Source organism: Ambystoma mexicanum, chromosome 3q (assembly GCF_040938575.1).
Source record: "Ambystoma mexicanum isolate Mex_15411 chromosome 3q, UKY_AmexF1_1, whole genome shotgun sequence".
NCBI classification, from domain to species: domain Eukaryota; kingdom Metazoa; phylum Chordata; class Amphibia; order Caudata; family Ambystomatidae; genus Ambystoma; species Ambystoma mexicanum.
Window position 1 is genome coordinate 265,179,604 of NC_090926.1, and position 5,913 is coordinate 265,185,516.

Sequence of the window (5,913 nt, forward strand, 5' to 3'; positions counted from 1 at the left end):
TCAACATTACTTTTGCCGTGCTCATTGCTGTGCAGTCCTTCAAGGGATATGCCTCCACCCACTTACTGAATGCACAGATCACCACCAAGACGTATTTTAAGTTTTGGCACCTCTCCATCTCTATGAAATCAAAATGAATCACCTCAAATGGCATGGAGAGCGGGCCAAAACTGCCTGTTGGAGTCACTGTTCCCTTCCCTACATTGTGTTGCAAACACGTGATACAGTTCTGCACCAACCTCTCTGCATTCTTTTTTATGTTTACATTCTGCCAAACTGTAGAAAGGTGCTGTATTATTTTCTTTGCACAGATGTGCGTAGGGCTGTGGGCCATTGTGACCATTGCAGTCACGTACGAATTTGGCAACATCCAGTTTCTAGTTCCCTTGTTAACCCAACAACCCTCCAGATCCAACTCAGCAGATCCCTCTGCCCACCCCTGTATTTCATCGGCCATAGCTCCGGCCTGCATTTCTTTGACAGTAGCAACTCCATCTTCTATCATGCAGGGAACTTCCTCTGTCTGAACCGTCATCATTTTGGTATTCAAATCAGTGGCAGTTTGTTTCCCAATTCTGTCTGCAAACGCGTTTCCCTCTCCTACTTTGCATGTTACTTTTTTATGTGCCTCGCATTTCACCATTGCTAGGCGCTTTGGAAACATGAGTGCAGACAGCAATCGTACAATCAAAGGGCCATGTTGAATTCTGGCGCCGTGTGATGTCAAAAACCCTCTCTCAGCACAGAGTCGACCAAAATTATGAACCACTCCAAAAGCATACTGACTATCAGTATATATATTCACATTCAAATTTTCAGAAATATCGCAGGCTTTGGTTAATGCTATTATTTCTGCGGCTTGTGCTGAATTATAAGGAATTATTTTGCTTTCTACAACACTCTCTAGGGTAGTGATAGCATATGAGGCAGTTGTCGTGCCATCTGGTAATTTAAAACATGAGCCGTCACAAAATAACTCTCCATCTGGCTCTTTCTGTGGGATATCACTTACATCAACTCTCCCCTTGGTTTCTTCCTCAGTGACCATTAAGCAATCGTGAGGGGGTGATTCATTCTTTCCAATTTCTTTTATGGTTGGTGGCATTAATTCTGCAGGATTCAAAGCGCTACACCTCATAATTTGGATATTGGGCGCGAACAAGATAATCTCATATCTTGTCAATCTAGCAAAGGTGAGGTGTTGCGACTGTGTCCTATTTAATAGAACGTCTATGGCATGTGGCACCATCAGAATTAAAGTATGCCCCAATACCATCCCTTCCGTTTGTTTCACTGATGCAGCAGCCGCCGCGACAGATCGCAAACATTGTGGTAGTGCGCGTGCTACAGGGTCCAGCGCAGAAGAAAAATAGCCGCACGGCCTATTTCTTCCACCTTGTTCCTGTGTCAAAACCGCCAATGTACATCCTTCACTTTCACACACAAATAGTCCAAAAATGTTCTCATAATTCGGTGTACCCAAAAATGGAGCCAAACATAATGCAGTTTTCAATCCATCAAATGCTTTCTGACATTCCTCATCCCACTGCAAAGGCATAACCGCATCCTTTCTAGTTAAATTCACCAACGGCTTCACAATCAACGCAAAATTACCAATCCATTGTCGGCAATATGAAGCCATGCCTATTATGGCTCTGACTCCTTTTTGTGTCTTTGGAATAGGCATACAAGAAATACTTTCTATGCGTTCTGGCGTTAGTCTTCTCCCTCCTTTCAAAAGTAGGTAGCCCAAACAGGCCACCTCCTTTCGATTATACTGAAATCTCTTCAAACTAGCTTTATGGCCATGTGCCGCTAGGTGTGACAGTAGTAATACAGTGCTTTCTTTACAAATCTCCTCTGTGTCTGCAGCTAGCAATAGATCGTCTATGTATTGCAAGGGTACACAACCCACGGGTAATTCCAGCATGTCTAGCTGCTCTTTTAATGCTCTACTGTAAATACTTGGACTTTCCGTGTAACCTTGCGTAATCCGCGTAAATGTAAATGATCGTCCTCCTAATGTGAACGCGAACAAATACCTGCTGTCCTTGTCCACTGAAATACTGAAGAACGCGTTTTTCAAATCTATTACACTAAAATATTCTGCTGAAACAGGTATCATTGTCAATATTGTAGTGACGTCTGGTACTAGAGGAAATTGTGTATCTACTACCTTATTCAATGCGCGCAAATCTATTATGAAACAGTATGGTACCTCATTGCCTCCTTTTTTATAAACCGGAAGAATCGGGCTGTTGCATGTACTGCCTGTAATTTCCTCGATTACCCCTAATTTCACCAAATCATTAACAATACTCTTCAATCCTTTCTCACCTTCAGCCGAAATTCTGTATTGGGGTATTCACGGTAGGGTAACATCTTCTTTCAAAATGATCTTTACTGGCTCTATCTTTAAACATCCTACATCATTGTCATGCATTGCCCATATACTTGTTGGTACTTAGTTCCCCTGGTAACGCTTCGGACATGAATTCTGACACAGGGGCATCGTGTGGCCAAATCGTAAGAAACACTCCATCTGCCGTGCAATGTATAACGGAACCTAGTTTTTTATCCCAACAAGTTCTCCCCACAATTTTCGGTTAAAAGGAAAGGCCAATGTTCAGTGAATGGTCCTATAGTAACTGGGACTGGTTTGGACACTGGGTTTATGACTGGTGTACCTGCGAACCCTACGGAAATATTCTTTTGCCCTGACAGTGGTATATCCGGAACCAAGTGATGGTCTATTGAACACTTTTGTGCTCCTGTATCTACAAGAAAGCGGTGCTCCTCATTCCCGACTCTCATTTCTACGTAGGGTCCTCTCTGATTCACAGGAATAGACACTTGTTCCAACCCCTGTCCTGTCCTATTGGGGAAATAACACATCGTCCGATGTGTAATCATTACTATTACTGTAATACGTGTTTGGCTGTGTATCAAAAAAGCTCCCACTCTTTCCTCTATTTCCCCCACTCTGGTTTCCATATTGTTGATTTTGCTGTCCCTGACTCTGGTTTGGGGCATTTTGGTTTTGGCCTTGGTTTTGATTACCTCCTTTATTGTGATGCTGCTGCATACTATTCCTATTTGGTCCATTCACTCCTGGGTGTCCTCTATGCTGTCTCCTCTGACCAGACCCATTTCTGCATATTCGAATTACTCCTTCCCTGTGCGTTCCCTCGCCCTATATTATGTCCTGTTACTTGCTGTAATAGTACCTGTGTTCTTATTAGACAAATCTGCTCCCACCTGTTTTAGCAACGATAATTCGTTCACCATCTCCTTCTGCCCCGGTGATGATAACTGCTGCCGTTTATTATGCGACCCCTTTCCCCCCTTCCCAGGTCTCCCGATATCCCTACTCCTGTACGCAGGTGTAGTAAACATTTTGGCAGGTGTAGTAAACATTTCGACATAATCATTATCTAATTCATCTCTAAGCTCAAAAAGTCTACATACATGTTCTCTCACTTCTTCATCCCTCTCCCTACAGCGTGCCAATGCATTCAAATCTAACAATCGCTGCGGTGGTAATTTCCCAATTAACTGTTTCCATTTCTCCACCAAATATTCACCCATGCATTCCAAAACTACATGTCTTTCGTTGCTCCTACGGAAGTCATATATCGAAGCCAATGTTGTCGTCCCATCATTCCCGTCTATATACATCTCTGCCTGTTGCTGCAATTCCACCTTCCTTTCTTTGCTAATTGCGCTGCGAGTTACCCTCGTGCATCCCGTTGGACAGTCCCGCCTCTTGCCCCCGTGGTTTCAACTTCAACCCCGGGAGGAACAGACGGTACTGAGTCTGTGTCTGAGGTAGGAGGTGCGGATGGGACAATGGGAACAGGGAGTGTTTGTTGTGGGCCTGGTTGGCTAATAGGAAGTTTTACGTGTGCGGTCTGTGGCTGTGGGAGGGCTTGAGCTACCGGAGGGGGAGCTTGAGCTACGGGCGGGGTCTGGGCAATAGCTACTGACATGTCTGGTCTTACTTCTGATCTTGGCCTTGTTTTGTATGGGTCAATATATTTTCTATCAATTCATCTGCTATGTGTAATTCTCGTTGTGGATATATCTTTTCTATATTCAACTGGTCACGCCTACCTGCCCTTCTTAAACTCTCAGTCCACTCCTCCTCTTCTTTTTCTTCCGCTACTTCACCTTTCGATTTATGCCTGGGCGCATGCTTTGCTCTGCTTTTAAAATGGAGCATTGCTTCCTTCCTCCAGTCTTTAATAGTCTCAAATGCTGCAGGACGCGCTTTCTTTCTTATCAACACCCTTTCCAGGTTGTCTATCCTCGCTATCTCAAAACTACCATTAATCGGCCACTGATGGTCTTGTTGCTTTCTGGTTTCACAGAATATTATCGCACCCACTCCATACTTCACATACATCTCATACGCCGGCGTTCCTCCAGGTGGTACAATTTGGCCATCTTCCAACGATTGTCTACCACAGCGGAAAAACCCTGCTAAGGTGGACAATACCCCAGGCATGTTTCAACCTTCCCCCTGGTTAATCAACCTTACCTAGGGCATTTGAATTTGCAAAGTCAACTCTCAAGCAATATCAGGATTACTTTGAATCAGGGAATGACTCACCTGATAAATCAAGTCGTCTGTATACTGACGCACCAAAGGACTTCGTGTCTGCGTTTCTTGGCTTCTGCCTCATTTCGGGACCCTCGCCTTCTTGTTCTCTAGCCAGGCACGTCGATCAGGGATCAGATGTGTGCAGATCTGCAAAGGAGTCTCTCATCGCTTTTACAGGGCGCCCCGAACACCTCTTGATCCCGGCTCGATAGTCCCGTCCTCGCCGTTCTCCGCCTTACTCAATTACAACGTTATGCGATGGAACAAGTGGGGGAGGGTCCCTATTCTGGCGCCATCTTGAAAGAGGCCCCTAGGGGATCCTGACGTCTATGGAAACAAGGCGAGTCGGCACACACGATAGATACGCCAGACACGAGGTTGTATTCCCAAAGCTAGGGTTTTTTTGCAAAGCAAAAGTCTCGGTTGGCCAACTCGGTCTCACGCCCCGCGACGTGTATCTCTAGACCTCGAGGGACGGAAGAGAGTGAATTACGTACATCAGTTACAAATATATAAAATGCATATCAAACAATCAGCTATGACATGTTTAACACCCCCCTTTATTGGGTTTCTTTGAACTTAGTGTGATGATGGACATCTCCGACTACTATGACACCTTCAAACATCTATTCTAGTAACAATTTGCAATTTGTCGGTGCGAAGGCATCTTTCAGTTGTTGAATAGAACACAGCGCTTCTGTTCTTGGAAGCGAGCTACATACAGGGGGAAGAGTTGCATTCCGGACCTTGCTATCTATTAGGTGCTATTCGTGTCCTGGGAGCCGACACGCTCTAGCGGGCTCAGCAAAGGGGGGCCGTAAGAAAAGCATAATTCAAGCCTTTAGCGGTATTATTCTAACATATTCTACCATATAACGAGACTGGCTGGCAGCTGCAAAATGATTAAATGCCCTGCAGCTCTGCTTCAAGGCTACATTCAGGAGGGAGCCTGGCATTCTTCTTGGCGCTGCCTACGTTTGTGTTTCAACAAACTCTTGTTATCCTCTCGGCCTTGCGGCCTTGTCCTTTTCACATACAGACAACAATGTTTTACAGTCGAGCAGTGTAAGCGGAAAATATACTGTGAAGCAATAGGAACAGAAAGCAATGAGCAATGGTTAGAAAACAAAATGGCGATGCTTGTTACATCAAAATGGCCATTCATTGGCAAACTCGAAAACCTATATTCTGTCATATCGTGCATGAGACGGTTGGCCCACGGCCACCAAAATGCGTTTGCGGTCACAAAATAGAGGTATCCCTTTTTCTAGACTGACAAGGAGGCCAAAGAAAACTTATAGAGGGCCAGA